Source organism: Hypomesus nipponensis, chromosome 9 (assembly GCF_054491055.1).
Source record: "Hypomesus nipponensis isolate SF chromosome 9, ASM5449105v1, whole genome shotgun sequence".
In the NCBI taxonomy this organism is placed as follows: domain Eukaryota; kingdom Metazoa; phylum Chordata; class Actinopteri; order Osmeriformes; family Osmeridae; genus Hypomesus; species Hypomesus nipponensis.
In genome coordinates, this window is record NC_140369.1 from 24208950 (window position 1) to 24229333 (window position 20384).

The 20384-nt window shown below is 56.8% G+C and overlaps 1 non-coding gene and 2 pseudogenes across 1 annotated transcript; 1 reads left to right on the forward strand and 2 right to left on the reverse strand.

The window, feature by feature from the left end:
- Positions 1-9679: 9679 nt before the first annotated feature.
- On the reverse strand, positions 9680-9855 carry LOC146273604 (U2 spliceosomal RNA; annotated as a pseudogene).
- A 5112-nt stretch (positions 9856-14967) lies between these two features.
- LOC146273605 (U6 spliceosomal RNA) lies at positions 14968-15074 on the forward strand. The gene has a single exon (XR_014766980.1). It is a non-coding gene; the product is annotated as a U6 spliceosomal RNA (small nuclear RNA).
- An 800-nt stretch (positions 15075-15874) lies between these two features.
- LOC146273606 (U2 spliceosomal RNA) lies at positions 15875-16089 on the reverse strand (annotated as a pseudogene).
- Positions 16090-20384: the final 4295 nt, after the last annotated feature.

Consider the following 20384-nt stretch of genomic DNA (forward strand, 5'->3'; position numbering starts at 1 on the left):
GGAGCGCCTTGCCCTTGGGCCTGGAGTTGTCCCAGGACCCTACCAGTCGCTGAGGGGAAAGGACAACCAAAAAAACTAAGAGGCCTCGCACCAGTGTACGCAAGGGCTCCTCAGGCACCGGCAGGGAACGAAAAAAACAGGGTGTCTAGCTTCGGGGGGATGTCCAGGACCCCCCTCCTGCCCACCCCTACCTGCTGATACATCCAGTCCCCCCTTACATACTCGTGCCCCCCTGGCACTCGCGCATGCCCCTCCCCCCTAGCGTTTACAGCCCTGTAACAATCCCGTAAAAATAAAAAAAACACCACATTCTTGAAATGTAGAGGAGTGACAACCCGCAAGCTGGTCTTGCACAGCGACTCCACCGTCAACCTGGAGACCGGGTCCTCCCCCGCCTTGGCCCGGCACAGCGCCGCCACCTCCCGAAAATGATCGTCCCTTATAATGGAGAGCTCGTAGCCCCCCCCGCCAGGTTGAACTGGAGGCAGAAAACCTCAGCCGGATCCAGCCCGAAAGCCCCCACAACCACCTTCCTCACGAACCAGTCCCGGTCCTCAACTCCAAAACCCTCTACTGCCGAAGAAAAACGTAGCGTGTTGTGCAGGCAGGTCCCAGCTGCCTGAGATATATTCCTTCCAGCCATCGTGCACTGGAGGTAAAAAAAAAAAAAACTCCCTAGAGGAAGCGGAAGACAAGCCGCGTCAGTGGACGCCGCATACTGGCCGGCAAGCGATACACGTAGGCCAGGAAGACGAGAGTCGGCAACACCTCCATCTTCATGAACAAGACCTTCCCCACGAATGTCAAAGTCCTGGCACTCCACATGGACAACTTCCGCCGGACTGCTTCCAGGCGTCTAGTCCAGTTGGCCGTGGCGCACTGGGCTGCCTGAAAGTGCACCCCCAAGATCCGCAAGGGCCCAGCACTGAGAGACCACCCCCCTAGTACATCCGTCCTGTCTTTCCAGCACCCAAAGTACTTCACGGAAGACTTGGTGAGGTTCAGCACTGCACCAGAGGCCCACGTGAAGTCCTGGAAGATTCCCAAGGCTCAAATCAGGCTAGCGTCGCTCCCCAGCAGCAGGGTGGTGTCGTCTGCGTACTGGGTCATCTTGACCCGTAGGCCCCCGCTACCAGTAACCCATCAACACCCGGGTCGGCCCAAATGGCCGCCGCCAGGGGCTCCATTTAAAGGGTGAACAGCAGGGGTGAGAGCAGACACCCCTGCCTAACCCCCGATACCAGACCGCTGCCCCAAGTGCCCATCAATGGAAACGGTGCACCCCACGGCAGAGTACTAAGCCACCCAATGAACACGTGTCCTATCCGTAGCTTCTCTAACACCCGAAATAAAAACCCTCTGTGTACCCTATCGAACGCCTTTGCCTGGTCGAGGCTGGCTACCATTAGAGGCAGCCCGCGGTCCTCGGCCCAGGCTGGGACGTCCCGGAGCTGCTGGGGATTCAAGCGCACGGACCAACCACCCATGCTACAGGTCTGGTCCACGTGCACGACGTCTGGGAGTGCTGTGCGCAGCCGGTCGGCCAAGACCTTGGCCAACAATTTGAAGTCCACGCACTGCATGGTCAACGGCCACCAGTTACCTAGGTCGGCGCCGTCCCCCCTTTTTGACAGGAGGGACAGCACCTTGTCTGCCATCGACCCTCCCAGGGTCGCGTGCCGAGGACCGCCGGCCCGATCACATCCCAGAACTTGAGATAGAACTCGGCCGGCAGCCCATCGAGGCCCGGCACCTTCCGCCGGCCCATGCGCCTCAGTGCTCCCTCCAGCTCCCCAAGGGACAACGGTGCCTCCATGGCTGCCACCGGGTGCCTCCACCATACGTCCGCCCCCTCCGGATTGTCGGCCAGCAGGACCCGGTACTGCCTCCGGGCAGCCCAGATCCCGTATCCGTCCCGCAGGTAGCGTACCTGGGGGTCCACCTTGCCATACTTCCCCAGGAAGCCCGCAATTGTTGCATCCCCCACGTACGGGTTGTAAAGCAGCACCGTGACAACCCGCAAGCTGGTTTTGCATAGCGACTCCACAGTCATTTTGGAGAGAGGTTCCTCCCCCGCCTTGGCCCGGCACAGCGCTGCCACCTCCCTGAACCGATCGTCCCTGGCGACGGAGAGCTCGTAGCCCCCCTCCGCCAGGTTAAACTGCAGGCAGAAAACTTCCGCCGGTGCCAGCCCCAAGGCCCCCATGACCACCCTCCGGACGAACCAGTCCCTGTCCCCAATCCCAAAACCGTCATCCGTTGATGAAAACCGCAACGTATTGCGCAGGCCGGCCCCAGCCGCCTGAGAATTAGTCCTCCCAGCCATCGTGCACTGGAGGTCAAAAAAGATGCCCAGAAAACCCCTAAAACCCAAACGCCCGACTAGAGGAGTGCCCCATACACCGCACGACACCTCCTCATCCGCCCCTCTTAACCGCAAAAAACAAACCCAAAAAACGCCACTCGCCACGATCGCCGGCCGCCGACTCCGTCCCCCCGCCGATCTCCTCCAACGTCTTCTTTTGTCGCCCTCTTCCGATAAGAACAGAATTTGAATTTTGAAGGATTTTATTGATCCTTTGCGGCAAGACAGAGCGTTAAAAACACATTTCGAATATTGTCGTTTTCAATTTACAAGTCTTAAAACACTTTAAAAGGCATACATTTTAGATAAAAAAAAACACTTGTGTTGGGTCAAATGTAAAAAGCATGTATGTTAAAAGACAATACTTAAAACAAAACAATACTTTTAAACACAGTGTGATAAAAGCCATTAAAGTGTTTCCTCAATACCGGGTTAAGACTGGTTAAGTAATGTGTGTAAAAGTTTTAAAAGTCTCTGTTGTGCCATGAAGGGGGAGCTTGGAGTCCATAAACGGGGCCAGTTCCTCCCGCTCCACTGAACCGGTCACCGCTTCGTTCTTCCTCTGGGGCCCAGCGGAGATCCTCGACCTTGGCAGCCATTCCGGCGCAGTCAGGCCGCGGCCGCCCGGACCACTTCCGAATGGCGCGTGGGACGTACCACCCTAGGGTCCCTGTAGCCAGTATCGCCACTGCCTGGGTGGCCGTCTCCACGCGCTTCCCCACCAGCAGGTTTCTGGAGGTCCAAAGTGCCTCTTTGCAGCATGTCAGGGTGAGCCAGAGCTGGCGGAAGTTTCCCGGTGTTATGGGCCTCTGACTCACCCCGTAGAGCACCATCTGTGCTGTCAGGACCTCCCCTGCTGGCAGGCTCGGGGTTATCAGGGGCCCCGCTTGGATCCACAGGTCCCGGGCGGCCCTGCACTCCCAGAGCAGGTGCCGCACGGTCTCGTCTCCGCCACAAGTCGGCCGTGGGCACCTCGATGTTAGTCCCATGCCCCGGGAGTGCATGACGGCTCTGACCGGGAGGATCTCATGGGCCACCATCCAGTTGAGGTCACGGTGCCGGTTCAGCAGAGCAGGATGGGCCACGTTGCGCCAAACTGTGGAGGGCTCGCCTAGCGCGAGCCCGCGCACTGGACTCATTGGCTCCCCCTCCTGCACAACAGAGAGAATCAATCGGTGGTTAGTTAAAACTCGCTCTGTCTGCTGTTCCAGATTAAAAGCCTTCAAAAACTTTTTTTAAACCTTGTACGCCGGTGGCAGATTAGAAGCCACCGGGACCCTCAGGTCGACGGGGAGGATCCTCAGGGTCCGCAGGTACCCCCCCAGGCAAACCCTTACCAACAGGCCCGTCTTTGTGTCTCGGTTGGCCAGGCCCACGTGGAGTGCGGTGTACCTGCAGGACAAGAACACCACAAAGTTTGGGAGGCCCCTCCCCCCTTTTAAAACACTCCTTTTTACCACCTCTCTCCTCAGCCTCTCCCACTTGGATTTCCATAAGAAATAAAAAACCATGCGGTCGAGGAGTAAAAGCACTCTTCTGGGAGGCAGGAAGATGGCTGAAACCAGTAAAAACAGGGGTAAAATCACACTCTTGATGATTAAAATCCGTCCTTCAATCGTCAGGTCGCGTAGTCCCCAGTAGGCCAATCGTTGTCTAGTCTTCCCGATTAGTCCCTCCCAGTTCCCGCTGCCTAGCCCTAACCGGTCAAATTTTACCCCTAGAACCCTTAAGTCTGTCTGTGTTGTGAGTGGCAGTCCTGTGAAGTCCTGTGTGCGCCAGGGGCCGTAAAACTGGGCCTCTGTCTTGTCTCTGTTCAGTTTGGCCCCTGACGCCAGTCCGAACCAGTCAGTCCTGTCCAGGGTCCTGTCGATGGAGGGTCGGTCGGTGCATAAAATGTTTACGTCGTCCATGTAAAAAACACATTTGGCCGAGAGCCCCCCGCTCCCCGGGATTCCTAGCCCAGTGATCCGTTGGTCCCTTCTCTAGACCTGCGCCAAGGGTTCGATGCAGGAGACAAAGAGAAGGGGAGATAACGGACAACCCTGACGGACGCCGCAGTGGACATTAACTGCATTTGTAAGGTACCCGTTAACGAGGATTCTACTGTGTATACCCCTATACAACAGCCCCACCCACGCTATAAACCTATCCGGATAGCCCATTTTTTGCAGTACCTGAAATAGGTACTGGTGCGAGACCCGATCGAAAGCTTTTTCAAAATCTAGATTTAGGACCGCTAAACGAATATTCCTGTCCCTCGCAAGACAGATGGCGTCTCTAATCAGTACTAGGCTGTCGGTGATCTTCCTTCCTGGGATGGCGCGGGTTTGATCCGGGTGGATCACTGACTCTAAAACTGTGGACATTCTGTTGGATAAAAGTTTGCTAAAAAGTTTCAAATCAAAGTTTAAAAGGGTGATGGGTCTCCAGTTCTTCAGGTCAGTCCTGTCGTCTTTTTTGTGTAACAATGTGACTATCCCTACTCTAAAGCTGTCTGGAAGTCTGTCGAGGTCCTCTAGGTCTTTAAAAACAGTCAGGAGGTCGTGTACTAAAAGGTCCCAAAAGGTAAGGTAAAACTCCAGTGGCAGGCCGTCCGCCCCTGGAGACTTCCCCCTCTTAAAACCATAAAAACACGTGTTCAATTCCTCCATGCTAAAATCTTTGTCTAGTGTTCCATCTTGGTTGACTGTCTTTTCTAAAAACCCTAAAACCTCTTTTGTTCATTCTTTTAAAATGTCCTTCTCCCCAAACAACTCTCGATAAAAGGTTTCGACTGTTTTTAAAATACCTTCTGTGTCCTCCATTGTTTCTCCTTTGTTGTTCTTGAGTTTGGACATGATTCCCCCTTTACTAATGATTTTTTTTTTTTGTACCTAGTGCACTTCTCCCCTTCTTCCAAATCCCTTTCTTTGCTTCTTAAAATAAACCCCTTACTCTTTTCCTCCGATAAAATACTCATTTCCTTTTTTACCTCTTTTATTTCATCGTTAAAATCAATGCCTTGGTTTCTGAGGTTAAAATATCTTTCCAGGCGTTTTTGCAGTCCCACCATGCGGCGATCTGTTCTTTGTTTTCTGTCTTTCCCTACCTGACTAAAAAACACCTTGGTCCTACCCTTCACCATTTCCCACCATTGTGCTCTTGTGTCGGACAAGTCCTGAAGGGTCTGCCAGTCCCTGAACTGCTCCCTGTACTGCCTTGCTGCTTCCTCATCCTCCAACAGGGAGCAGTTCAGTTTCCACAGACCCTTCCCTACCGTCACGCCCGAGGTCAGTGAAAGGGTGCAGGACAGCATAGAGTGGTCCGAGAAGAAAGCCGGGGTTAATCTAGCATCGGTTGGGGGGGCGTCCCGGGTAAAAAGGTTGTCTATGCGAGAGGCTTTGGTGCCATCATCACTGAAACAGGTGAGGCCCTCCTCTCTGGGATGCACGGTCTTATAACAGTCACTAAGTTTAAAATCCCTAACCGTGCTATTTAAAAGGGTCGATGTCTTGTCTACTTTAAAATCAACCGCTGCTCCTCTTCTGTCGGCCCTAGTTAAGATGGTGTTAAAATCTCCTGCTAAAATGAGGGGGGCCCTACCTAGCAGGTGGGACTGCAACTCTTCTAAAAGGGTAAAACGCTCATTTTTCTCGCTAAAACCATAGACATTGATCACTTTAAAATCCCTCCCTAAAAAGTTCATAGTCATTAAAAGTGCCCGTCCGTTTTCAATAATAGTGCTCCCCTTCACCAAAACATGTGGGTTCTTTATTAAAACTGCCACTCCGTCGTTTTTGTTATTGGTAGACCCGCTCCAGACGGAGGGCCCATGGCACCACATCTGCTCCCATTTAAAATAGGAGTTGTTAAAAGGCAAACCGCATTCCTGTAATAAAAACACATCGCTCTGTACAGTACTTAAAAATGTTAAGACAGACTGTGCTCTGTGAGTGGTTTTTATCCTCCTAACATTTATGGTGGTAAAATTGAGTGCCATTAAAAGGGTAAAAGGGGTTAAAAGGACGTGCATAAGACTAAAAAACGTGGGGGGGGGGGTCTTAGAAGGAGTAAAACAATAAAACAGATTCTAAGAACTTAAAACTATGTTTACCTCTTCACTCTTCAGCTCTTTCTTCTTCTTGGGGGGGCGTTCGGGGAGGTCTGAGCTCTCCTTGGGGGTAGATGCCTTGACGTTTATGGATAAAAAGGCTATTTGGTTAGGAGAGCTGGAAGAAAATACCCTAGGAGAGGAATCTGACTCTCCAGAGCTTACTTCAGACCTCCCCTTTTTACTGGCTGGATCGATGTCAACGGACAGATCTCTGTCACGTTTGCCTAGTAAAAGCTGCCCACATTGCATAGATGCCTCGCTGGCCGCCGAGTCACTGGTGCTGGGAGAGGGGCTGGAGGTTCCTGTCTCCTCAGAGCTTCCAGCCCCCTCTCCCCCGCTGTCTCCACTTTCCTCTCTCACCTATCTGTGCTCGGCGGCCACCTGGTTAAAAGGGATTAAAACAGGGTCCGCCGCCTCTTCCTCCACCTCTTCCACTTCCTCCATCACCTTTCCCTCCGCCTCTTTCGTTTCCACCTCCGCCCTCTTTTCCGCGGGTTCCTCCCTTGCCACCTCAGGCTCCACGGGCGCCCTGGCCGCCCGGAGCTTGTTGGCGAAGGACTGAGGACAGTCTCTGAACAGGTGGGAGAGCTCGCCACACAAGTTGCAAGCTCTCCCATTTGGGCACTCCGCGAAGACGTGCCCGATCTCTCGACATTTTCCACATACCACCTCCTGGCACGCCTCCGAGAGGTGCCCATGCTTCATGCACTTTCTGCATAACTTTGGCTGTCCCATGTAGTGCACAAAGCCCCTGTTCTCCCCCAACACGATGATTGAGGGTAGCTGCCTCAGTCCTTCAAAACCTGTCGGATCTGGAACCTGCTGGATGGGCACTCTCCAAGCTCCATTCCATATGCCGTCCAGATCCTTCACTCTGACTGGAACCCCTTTAACTGTGCAGTACCTTTTCAACCAGACACAGACGTCTTCGGGGTTCACAGTCTCATTAAACATCCTGACAATCACCACTTTCAATGTGTTGTCAGTCAGTTTCTCAACGCAAAACGCTTGGGTCACTTGTTCTTTGCTCACCTCGAAACGTGTCCAGAATTCTTTCAATACCATGGCCGTGCTGAAACTGACATCAAAGCCCTGCCCAGCGGGCAAGGCCACGATGCAGTTCAGAACGGCCGGCGAGAACCTGAGCAGCTTCTGTAGCATCTTCCTGGAGAAGTCCAGTCTGGACATCTCCAGCCTCTTTCCTCCCACCACCTTGAACACAAAACGGACACTGTTGTGCCTCCTCATGCCGGCACGGGCGGCCGACATCTTGGAGGCACGAACAACACTCAACAAAGACAATCAGACGCTTTGGGATGGGGGGGGTGACACAGCAAGAGAGAACAGGAGGGAGGGGGGAACAAACAACCACTGGTCTGGGGAGGGGGAGGGGAGGGGGGGGGGGGGGGGGAGGGGCACACTAACAAAAATAAGGGAGGGTAACAACACTAAAAGGACAACACTAGAACCCCACCAAAAACAAATCAACGAAGAAAATGAAACTGAAAAGACCGACCAAAAGAAATTAACCACAAAAAACACTTAAACAATAACCAAAACCACAGGGTAAACAAAAAAAAGGACTACACTGAACGGAAAACTGTTGAGACAAACACTCACACTAACGAGACACCCCTGCCATCAATTGCCTGGCTTGCCAGGCCTGGCTACTGGCAGCAAGGGAAAAACACTGACACGGAAAAACACTGACAACACCTAAACTAGACACACCTGCCCCCAATCAAGGATTGGCGGCTAGGCTACACCAAACAAACACTGGGACTCACAAAAAGACAAGGGACAAACAAACTATGGAACTACTACTAAACAAAACACGAGTAAAACACACCAAACGGAACAAAGGCTAAACAAAAAACAGACAAAAAATCACAAAACACAAGACACAGACAAAGCCCGCAGGGGCGCCGGAAAGGTACTGGCCTTGGAGGCACTCACCTGGCCTAGCGCTAGGCTAGGCCAGTGGAGATTGGAAATTTCCGGTGAGTGACTCCTCCTCCAGCACTGACTCCGGCCACCGTCTGCGGACCTGTGTGCAAGACAAAGACAAAATCTGGGACAGTGAAAAATTCAAATTAACACAAGACAAAGCCAAATGATAGGACCATCCAACGAAAAGGGTAACACCCACCGGCCGGTCGATCGCTCTCTGCACCTATGGGATCAAAGATTTGAGCCAAAAGGCTGAGAAGCGATGACCCCCATTGATCCACGCTACCCGCGCACGGCCCCTCAGTGCCCTTGCGCTGCGCCACGGTAACGACGAGACTAGACTGGACTAGACTGGACTACGGGGGTCGGGGTTTGCAGTAGGGATAGGGGCAGAGAGAGGGAGGGAGGGGCAGAGGGGATGGCCAGGGGGAAGGGGGGGACACGCGAAAGGATGACACGCAAATCTGTGAAGCGTTCCGAATTTTGCCGAATCATCCCACCTACTAGGGTTAGGGCTAGGGTTACACCTTGACAAAAGTGGTAGGGCTAGGGTTACACCTTGACAAAAGTGGTAGGGCTAGGGTTACACCTTGACAAAAGTGGTCCTCGTTGTTTCACCCACAACAACGGATGCATTTTGGCAGCTGTGAACTCGGGTTGACCAAGCTCCTGGCAGGCAGGCAGGCAGGCACTCGCTTTTGGTGTGGTTCCTAGATGACATACGTGTTATTACATGTTATGACGACCAGATCGGCCTGTAAGTAAGTCAGTCAGTCAGTGAAAAAACTTGTTTGATTTTTTATTTTATTTTTTCAAGTAAAAGGGAGGGAAAACGGCGGGCCAAACGAAAAGGGCTTCTAAATAGTGGCCAAACAACTGAAAATTGATTCCCCTACGGTTTAAAGGAAGATGGGGAACTCAACAGTGTATTCACATGAACCACCAAACGAGGCCAATAGCAATGGAATTACACTTAGTTCTTTGACTCTATGGGTTCAATCAGAGCAAGAACGCGCTCACCGGTTGGTAGGTGAGTAGGTAAGTAAGTAAGTACGTTCAAATGACATGACATTGCAAATGAATGAAATCGACTACTTCAAGGCAGGCAGCAAACGTGTTACAAAAGGAAGGTGCACTTGCACTCCCTCTTACCTCCTCTATCATGATTATTGTCAACCAGAGATGGAAAGCCAGGATCACGCCCGGCCATACAATCTGTCTGTCACTCACTCACTCACTCACCCCACAGGGTTTCCCTTTGACACGCTTAGAAAGAGTGCACCGTTCCCCAGAGAAGCTGCAATACCGGGGCGATGCGTGGAGCGGACGGAGCGAGCCCTCGTTCCGACTCCCCGTTGGCAAAAATCGGCTTAATAAGAACTGGTCCCCCCCGTGGGAGACCTATCAGATATTAAACTGACAAGAACAGAACTCTTAGAAAATTTATTTCAGAAACACGCAATGACAAAGTACATCTCCAGGGTCACAGACCCCACATACCCCAAAAACAAAAAACACTCCCAGACCAAAGACACAAAAACACCACACAACACACTCACACAGCAGGGGGCGACAAAGCCCCCAAAACCAAAACCACACAAAAAAACACGACACTCAAGACAACAACACAACACACACACAGCAGGGGGCGGCAAAACCCCCCCCCAAAAAAAACCACAACCACAAAAACCACACAAGAAAACAAAACAAACCACACACAGGGGCGACAAAGCCCCCTCCCCAACGCCAGGATACCCCCAGCAGGGGGCGACAAAACCCCCAAAACAAAGAGCAGAAAAAACCCCACAAAAAAACAAAACAAAACACAAAAACCACACAAGAAAACCAAAAAAACACCCAGCCGGGGGCGGCAAAAACCCCCTCCCCAATGCCAGGGAAACCCCAGCAGGGGGCAACACAGGCCCCCACTAGGACACAAACAAAACATAAAAAGGCAGGACAGGCCCTGCCCAGGAACAAATAAAAACAAAACACAGAACACACCCCACACAGGGGGCGACCACAGACCCCGACTTGCCGGGGGGAAAACACCTACAAAGACCGGCCAGGCCCCTCACATGAGGCCCAGCCCCCCTTTCCACCGGTCCCGGGCAGCACGCGGGCCCCACCGCCGGACGTCCACCCCCATCCGGACCCTCAGGCTGTCCTCCACTCGCCTGACACAGCCCTCCACCCCCCAGTCGACCCCCCGGAGCACCCACTCCTTCCTCCCCTGCCACAGGACCCGCTTAAAGAGGGAGATGATTAGCCAAAGGAGGAAGCGGTTCCTCCGCCCCCCCGAAGCCCCCACCCCCCTCTCCACCCGTGCCCACGTGACATGAAACCCCCCCACCACCCTCCCCAGCAAACCCTCCGCCCGCGCCCACACCACCCCCGCGAAAGGACAGTCCCACATGACGTGACGGATGGTCTCGTCCCCGCCACAGGTGGCCCGCGGGCACACCGGGGTCCGTGCCAGGCCGTGCCGGTGCATGACCTCACGCACCGGCAGGCCCTTGTGGAGGCACAGCCAGTTAAGGTCCTTGAGGCCGCTGTCGAGGCCAGGCAGTTGGACCGACAGCCAGACCGCGGCAGGTAGCCCCACCACGGCCGGCGCACAGACTCCCCGCCTCAACTCCGCATACAGGGCCCGCTGGTCCAGGCCCAGTGCCGGGTCTCTGGCCTCGGGATGGGCACGGAGCCACTTGGCCGCGTGGCCAAAGTGCCAGGGAAGCCGTTCAGCCCGGGGGCCCAAGTTGGACCACTCCAACAGATGTCTGGCTGGATAAGAAAAATAAAAAACCAGGAAGTGCCCAGAAGGGTGCAAGACCGGTCTGGACAGCTCTCCCAAAAGAAAAGAGACAAAAATGCAGTCAAGCTTCAGCGGGAAGTGAGGCACGTCCCTCCCCCCCTGGCCCACTGTGGCCAGCATGCGACGCCTCGCCACGACCTAGTACCTCCCCCCCCAGAGGAAGCGGAAGACGAGCCGCATCAAAGGACGCCGCATGCTGGCCGGCATGGGATACACGTAGGCCAGGAAGGTGAGGACCGGCAACACCTCCATCTTCAGGACCAAGACCTTCCCCACGAATGTCAAGGTCCTGGCGCTCCACATGGACAACTTCCGCCCGACTGCCTCCAGGCGCCTGGTCCAGTTGGCCGTGGCGCACTGGGCCGCCTGAAAGTGCACCCCCAAGATCCGCAAGGGTCCAGCACTGAGAGACAACCCCCCTGGTACATCCGTCCGGTCTTTCCAGCGCCCAAAGTACTTCACGGAAGACTTGGTGAGGTTCAGCACCGCACCAGAGGCCCTCGTGAAGTCCTGGAAGATACCCAAGGCTCGGATCAGGCTAGCGTCGCTCCCCAGCAGCAGGGTGGTGTCGTCTGCGTACTGGGTCATCTTGACCCGTAGGCCCCCGCTACCTGGTACCAGTAACCCATCGACACCCGGGTCGGCCCGAATGGCCGCCGCCAGGGGCTCCATGTAAAGGATGAACAGCAGGGGTGAGAGCGGACACCCCTGCCTAACCCCCGATACCAAGTCGAAACGCTGCCCCAAGTGCCCATTGATGGAAACGGTGCACCCCACGGCAGAGTACAGAGTACTAAGCCACCCGATGAAAACGTGCCCTAGTCCTAACCTCTCTAACACCCGAAACAAAAAACCTCAGTGAACCCTACCGAAAGCCTTTGCCTGGTCGAGGCCGGCCACCATCAGAGGCAGCCCGCGGTCCTCGGCCCAGGCTATGGCGTCCCGGAGCAGCTGGAGATTCCAACGCACGGACCGACCCCCGACCCCACAGGTCTGGTCCTCGTGCACGACGTATGGGAGTGCCGTGCGCAGACGGTCGGCCAAGACCTTGGCCAACAAATTATAGTCTGCGCACAGCATGGTCAATGGCCGCCAGTTCCCCAGATCCGTGCTGTCCCCACTCTTGTACAAGACCCCGCACCTTCTTGGAGGTACCCCGGCCCCGTGAATCCTCCCCAGAGTCCTCCTCCGAGTCCCCCGAGTCCCCCTCCCTCGGCCGTATCCGCCCCGGGGACGCCGCGTTCCCCCGGTCGACCTCGTCCAGGGCCCGCTGGATCCGTTGCAGCGACTCCAATCCGGGGTCCCCTGCCCCGGTCGCTGCCACCGTCGCCGCCACCCTCACTGCCAGGGGCTGCTCCTTCCCCAAAGCTAGGGCCTGTAAAGGAGGTCCCAAGGGGGCGGGGGGGTCCGGCGGCGCCTGGACGCCCTCCAGGGCTGAAACCAGCGCCGTCAGTCCCCCCCCGTCCTTCCCCAGCCCCCGCCCGTCGCTAGGGTTGGCCGGTTCCGGAGCCACTCCCGGCTCCTCGACCTCCCGGACCACCAAGCACGGAGGCTGCTCCGGTTCCGCCAGCTTCGCCGACGTCGTCGGTCTCGCCGGAGCCGGCCACTGCTCTCCTGGATCTCCAGGGGCCCCCTTGGGCCCCCCCGCCGCCGCCGCGTAGGAGCGCACCCTCGTCGGGCACGCCCGCCACAGGTGCCCCCGCACTCCGCACCCGTTGCAGGCCTTCGGGACTGGACACTCCCGTGCCAGGTGGCCCTCCGCCCCACACTCCCTGCAGCGGGGCCCCGGGCAGTTGGCCTCCGAGTGCCCCACCGCACGACACCTCCGGCAGTTGGGGGGCTGCCTCGCGTACCGGACCCGTCCCCGGTACGCTCCCACGTTGAAATACGCCGGGGGGTGATTGAGCCCGTCGACCCCGCCGGGGTTGTCGTCCAGCAGGATCTGGTATTGTCTCTTACCCAGCCAGAACCCAAAAATGCCCAGGCTGGCCGCCACCTCCCTCTCCTGCAAGTGGGGGTCAAACATCTCCACCGTCACGACCCTGAAGTTCTGCCTGGCCAGGTCCACCACTTCAAAGTGGCTTAGGGGTTTCTGGTCCCCCAGCTCCCGGCACCTGGCCAGCACCGACGCCGCTATCGGCCCCGACCTCAAGGTCAGGTCGTGCCCCCTCTCCGGCACATTGTCCTGCAAGCACAGGACCTCCGCCGGGGTCAGCCTGAGCATGTCCATGATGACGCGCCTGGTGAAATCGTCCCTCACCAGGCGCGCCACCGCGGGGTCCCTCCACACAAACCGGATTGAGTCCTTCATGCCCGGTTCCGCCCTCCTCGGCCTCCTCTCCCACTCTCCGCCTGGGGCCCCTCCGCCGGACCCCAGCACCGTCCACGCCGCCGACCACTCCGCCGGTCACTCCGCTCCCCGCCGCCCCACCGTCAACTCCTGCTCCTCCAACCGGCCCCTTCGACCTCAGCCCGCCGGTGCTGGCTCTGGGAATCCCAGCGCAGTCCGCCACGGGTAAACCGGCGGCTACAGGTGCGGGCGTCCCGCTTCCCCCTGCAGCCCCGTCGGCCCTTCCGCCCTGGGCCCCACTCGACTCCCCTCTCTCCTCCGCCGGTGGAAGGGCCCCATACACCGCTCGGCTCCTTCCACCGGTAACCACCACTCCGCCCTCCGACTCTCCAACTCCTCCCGCCGCGCCGCCTCCAGGCATCTCGCCACCGTCCGCCTTCCTCCCTCCCTCCAACTCCGTCCTTCTGCTGCCGCCGATCTCTCCCAACGTTCCGGTTTGTTGCCCTCTGCTGATAAGAACAGATTTTTTTTTTTTTTTCTTCAAAAAAAAAAGAAAAAGAAGTATTTATCAATTCTAAAATCGTTTCTAAAAGACACATCAACAAAGACAGTCAAATACATACAAAATCCCACAAGAGGGTACAGGACAAAAACCGCCGAGGCGGTGCACATTTCAATTACCCCACTAGGGGGTTTACAAAGGGGAGTCCGAGCTTGACGGGCATCCAAGCTGTCGCCTCGATGTCTCCGTCTCCCTCTCCTCCCTCGACGTCCTCGCCAGTCGAGTCGAGCGACTGGCCCACTGCCCTCAATCGCGACGGCCCCTGGGAAGGCCCATCCCTGCGCCACTGCTCCCAGGCTGCCCATCGGCGAGGACTTCCATCCTCTTGCGAGGATTCCAAATCCCGGTCGTCCGGCACTCCGTCCATCCGACCGTCCATTCCCTCTAGCAGCCTGGCCTGCTTCTCGGGTAACCAGCAACGTTGGATGCCAAGGTATCCAACGCTCTGAAAAGGGGACAAGTCCCCGCCTGGCGTCGGGGCCGAAACCCCCAGGCAGGCGACCGCTCCGACCCGCCCTCGTCACCGGATCCCAGTACCGGCGATCCGGTATCGACGGGGGGAGGGTCAATACCTGTCCAATCAAGGACAGGTACTCACTTGATCTGAGCCAAAAGGCCGAGAAGCGATGACCCCCATTGATCCACGCTACCCGCGCACGGCCCCTCAGTGCCCTTGCGCTGCGCCACGGTAACGACGAGACTAGACTGGACTAGACTGGACTACGGGGGTAGGGGTTTGCAGTAGGGATGGGGCAGAGAGAGGGAGGGAGGGAGGGGCAGAGGGGATGGCCGGGGGAAGGGGGGGACCGGCCCTCCCTCGCGCTTCAACCCCGCCCCGAGACGACTCGACCAGTGACGTGCCGTATATATAGGGGTCGGTGCAGCTGCCTGTCTTGTGCTCGCTACGGCAGCACATCTAATAAAATTGGATCGATACAGAGAAGATTAGCATGGCCCCTGCGAAAGGATGACACGCAAATCCGTGAAGCGTTCCGAATTTTGCCGAATCATCCCACCTACTAGGGTTAGGGCTAGGGTTACACCTTGACAAAAGTGGTAGGGCTAGGGTTTCACCTTGACAAAAGTGGTCCTCGTTGTTTCACCCACAACAACGGATGCATTTTGGCAGCTGTGAACTCGGGTTGACCAAGCTCCTGGCAGGCAGGCAGGCACTCGCTTTTGGTGTGGTTCCTAGATGACATACGTGTTATTACATGTTATGACGACCAGATCGGCCTGTAAGTAAGTCAGTCAGTCAGTGAAAAAACTTGTTTTACTTTTTTTTTTTTTTTTTTTCAAGTAAAAGGGAGGGAAAACGGCGGGCCAAACGAAAAGGGCTTCGCCTCACCGGGGGGGGTAAATAGTGGCCAAACAACTGAAAATTGATTCCCCTACGGTTTAAAGGAAGATGGGGAACTCAACAGTGTATTCACATGAACCACCAAACGAGGCCAATAGCAATGGAATTACACTTAGTTCTTTGACTCTATGGGTTCAATCAGAGCAAGAACGCGCTCACCGGTTGGTAGGTGAGTAGGTAAGTAAGTAAGTAAGTACGTTCAAATGACATGCCATTGCAAATGAATGAAATCGACTACTTCAAGGCAGGCAGCAAACGTGTTACAAAAGGAAGGTGCACTTGCACTCCCTCTTACCTACTCTATTATGATTATTGTCAACCAGAGATGGAAAGCCAGGATCACGCCCGGCCATACAATCTGTCTGTCACTCACCCACTCACTCACTCACTCACTCACTCACACACTCACTCACCCCACAGGGTTTCCCTTTGACACGCTTAGAAAGAGTGCACCGTTCCCCAGAGAAGCTGCAATACCGGGGCGATGCGTGGAGCGGACGGAGCGAGCCCTCGTTCCGACTCCCCGTTGGCAAAAATCGGCTTAATAAGAACTGGTCCCCCCCGTGGGAGACCTATCAGATATTAAACTGACAAGAACAGAATTTTTTTTTAATTTTAAGGGTTTTATTTACATCAGACACAACACAGAAAAGGGCGTGGGGCCGGAACCCCACTCACCCAACATACACTGTCCACCAAAACCCCTAAACACACCATGTACACCATAATAGCCCATCACCCATCCTCTCCACCTCAACCCCCAGCCCCAACCCCACAAAAACCAAAGGAATAAATAAAGCAAATAAAACCAAAAACAAAGGAAACACACATACACAAAACCACCCATAGGGGGCAATACACAAAACAGGGGCTATCTAAAGGGGCTATATACAGGGACATGGATACCGGACAACAAGGACATACACCGGTCAAAGGCCACACTCAGGGGCCTAACACAGAAAAAGACCAAAACCCAGACAGGGTGACCCTCCCACACAGTAATAAAAAAGAAACCCCGCACCTCACAGGATGCCAAGACCCCCCTTCCACTTCTCCCTGGCCGCGTGCATCCCCCACCGCCTCACGTCCACCCCCACCCTCACCCTTAAACTGTCCTCCACCCTCTTTACACACCCCTCCACCCCCCAGTCCACCCCCCGCTGCACCCACTCCTTCCTCGCCTGCCACAACACTCGTTTAAAAAGGCTGATGATCAGCCATAGGAGGAAGCGGTTACGCCTCCCCCCAGACCACCCCACACCCCTCTCCACCCTCACCCACGTGAGCCTAAACCCCGTGACCACCCTACCCAGCAAAACCCCCGCCCTGGCCCACACTACCCCAGCAAAAGGACAGTCCCACATGACGTGTCTTATGGACTCGTCACCGTTACAGGTGGCCCGCGGGCACACCGAGGTCCGTGCCAGGCCGTGCCGATGCATGATCTCACGCACCGGCAGGCCCTTGTGTAGGCACAGCCAATTCAGGTCTTTGAGACCGTTGTCAAGACCGGGCAGTTGTACTGACGACCAGACCGTGGCGGGTATCCCCACCACGGCCGGCGCACACACTCCCTGCACCAACTCGGCATAAAGGGCCCTCTGACTCAGGCCCAGCACCGGGTCCCTGGCCGCAGGGTGCAGCCTCAGCCACCTGGCCGCCTGGCCAAAGTGCCACGGCAGCTGCTCCGCCCGGGGGCCCAGGTTGGACCACTCCATCAGATGCCTCGCCTGATACGAAAAGAAAAAACGTAGGAAGTGCCCAGAAGGGTGCAGCACCGGACTGGACAACTCTCCCAAAAGAAAACAAACGAACACGCAGTCAAGCTTCAGCGGGAAGTGCGGCACGTCCCTCCCTCCCTGACTCACGGGGGCCAGCATGCGGACCCTCGCCACGACCTCGTACCTCCCCCCCCAGAGGAAGCGAAACACGAGCCGCGTCAAGGGCCTCCGCATGCCGGCCGGCATTGGATACACGTAAGCCAGGAAGAGGAGAGTCGGCAACACCTCCATCTTCAGGACCAGTACTTTCCCCACGAAAGTCAGAGTCCTGGCCTTCCACAGGGACAACTTCCGCTCAACCGCGTTCAGGCGCCTGGTCCAGTTGGCCGTGGCGCACTGGGCTGCCTGAAAGTGCACCCCTAAGATCCGCAGGGGCCCTGCACAGTGAGCCAGCCCCCCTGGTACATCCGTCCTTCCCGTCCAGCGCCCAAAGAACTTCACAGAAGACTTGGTGAGGTTGAGCACCGCACCAGAGGCCTTCGTGAAATCTTGGAAGGTCTCCAAGGCTCGAATCAGGCTCGCGTCGCTCCCCAGCAGCAGAGTGGTGTCGTCTGCGTACTGAGTCATCTTGACCCGTAGGCCCCCGCTACCTGGTACCAGTATCCCATCAACACCGGGGTCGGCCCGAATGGCCGCCGCCAGGGGCTCCATGTAAAGGATAAACAGCAAGGGTGAGAGCGGGCACCCCTGCCTAACCCCTGAGACCAAGTCAAACCTCTTTCCCAAGTGCCCATTGATAGAAACAGTGCACCCCACGGCCGAGTACAAAGTACTCAGCCACCCGATGAACACGTGCCCTATCCCTAGCCTCTCTAACACCCGAAACAAAAACCCTCTGTGTACCCTATCAAAAGCCTTTGCCTGGTCGAGGCCGGCTACCATCAGAGGCAGCCCGCGGTCCTCGGCCCAGGCTATGACGTCCCGGAGCAGCTGGAGATTCCAGCGCACGGACCGACCACCCACGCCACAGGTCTGGTCCACGTGCACGACGTCTGGGAGTGCTGTGCGCAGCCGGTCAGCCAAGACCTTGGCCAACAGCTTGTAGTCCACGCACAACATGGTCAACGGCCGCCAGTTACCTAGGTCGGTGCCATCCCCCCCTTTTGACAGGAGGGACAACACCCCGTCGGCCATCGACCCTCCCAGGGTCGCCGTGCCGAGGACCTCGGTGAGGACCTCGAGGACCGCCGGCCCGATCACATCCCAGAACCTGAGATAGAACTCGGCCGGCAGCCCATCGAGGCCCGGCACCTTCCGCCGGCCCATGCGCCTCAGTGCTCCCTCCAGCTCCCCAAGGGACAACGGTGCCTCCATGGCCGCCGCCACATCTGGAGGCGCCCGCCGGGTCAACGCGTTAAGGAAGACCTCGCCATAACCTGCATCTACCTCCCTAGCACTGAACAAAACACGGTAGTAGTCTGTGGCGGCCTCCACCATACGGGCAGGCTCCGCTGCTATGTGGCCCCGGAGGTCCCTCACCCCCGCGAACACTGACCTCCTCTTCGCCGCCTTCACAGAAGCAAAGAAAGAGGCCGAGCACGTCTCATTCTCTTCCAAGAAATCTTGACGCGCCCTCAAGAGGTAGGCGCGAGCACGACGCTCGTGGATGACCCTCAAACGGACCTTGAGGGCGGCACACCGCTGCAAGTCGGGGGACACTCCCAGGTTCCCCAAGGAATGCTCCAGCTCAAGTTGGTACTGCAGCCGTGCAATCTCCGCCCTCAAAGCCTTCGCCTGCCTCCTGCAGTGCCCCTGAATAAAGTCCCTCAGGCGGGCCTTAACAGTCTCCCACCACTCGACCACCCCCGTGTAGAAGGGCTTAAGGCCCACGAGGCCCTGATAGAAGTGGGCCACGGAGTCGCAGAACGCCTGCTCCTCCAGGACCCCCAGGTTGAGGCGCCAGTACCCCCGGCCAAAGACCGGCACCCGGGCCTGCACCGTCAAGAGGACCCCATCATGGTCCGAGAAGAACACAGGGAGCACCCGGCCTGACACCGGTCCCAAAGACCGAGGCAAGAAGACGTAGTCTAAACGCTTCTGGACCCCACGGGAATTACGCCACGTGGGCCCATCCAAAAGAGGGGTAGTGCGCCTCCCCCCATCCACCAAACTATGCCCGCTAAACAAAACCCTCCACGCTGCTACACTCACTTCACCCGTGCCCCCTAACTCCACATTGAAATCCCCCCCTATCAACAAAACCCGGTTTGTGGCACAGTGAGGGGCCACACACTCCACCAACTCACCCCTCGCCACCCTCCCCTGTGGCCCGTACACACAAATAACCCGCATTTTCATTTCCCCCACACAAATGTCCGCCCCCATGGCCCGCCCCTGTGCGATCATAAAAGACCCCTCCACCCGAACCCCACCGCCCCCAAACAAAATCCCCACCCCTGACGAGTGCACCCCCCCCACACTCCAAACAGACCCCCCCCTCCCCCACTCCCGCGTAAAACCCACCACATCACCCCTATCCCTTAAATGCACCTCCTGTACAAAACACACAGTGAAATGTAACCCTCCCAAGAAAGAAAAAACAGCCGCCCTCTTCACCCTGTCTCTCAAACCCCGCAAATTAAAAGTACATACAGTGAAAGACATGACGAAAATGTTAATGATAACCAACCAAACAACCGAACCACACATGTCACCCGTACAAATCCCCCCCACTCCCACTCCCCCCCTCCTCCGCTTCCATCGTTTCCCCCCAGGAGGCCGGCACCGTGTTCAGCTCCCCCTCCCCCACCTGAGACACCGGACCCCCCCCACCCAGCTCCACCGGGGTATCGGGCATCGAAGCCGGCAGAGTCCGTTCCGCCCCCTCCCCCCCCCACCCTTAGGCCCTTTCTTCCCCTTAGGCCCACCCCTCCCCCTCTTCGCACCCTCCCCCCTCACCCCACACACAACCCCCCCCTCTCCGTCCACTTCATCCACCTTCCGACGGAGGTTCCTCCCCCCCCCAACATACCCCTGGTCCACCGTGTCCATCCTCCTCTGCCGCTGCGCCAAGGCCACCGGGCTCGAACTCTCCCCTCCAGCCTCCGTGATCTCGGCGTCCCGACCCAGCAGGTTCCGCTCCGCCTGTCCCATCAGCTCCTTCAGGACCGTCTCCAGGGCGCGTAGTCCCCCACCGTCCAGCGTCTCAGAAGGAGGGCCTCCCACAGCCGT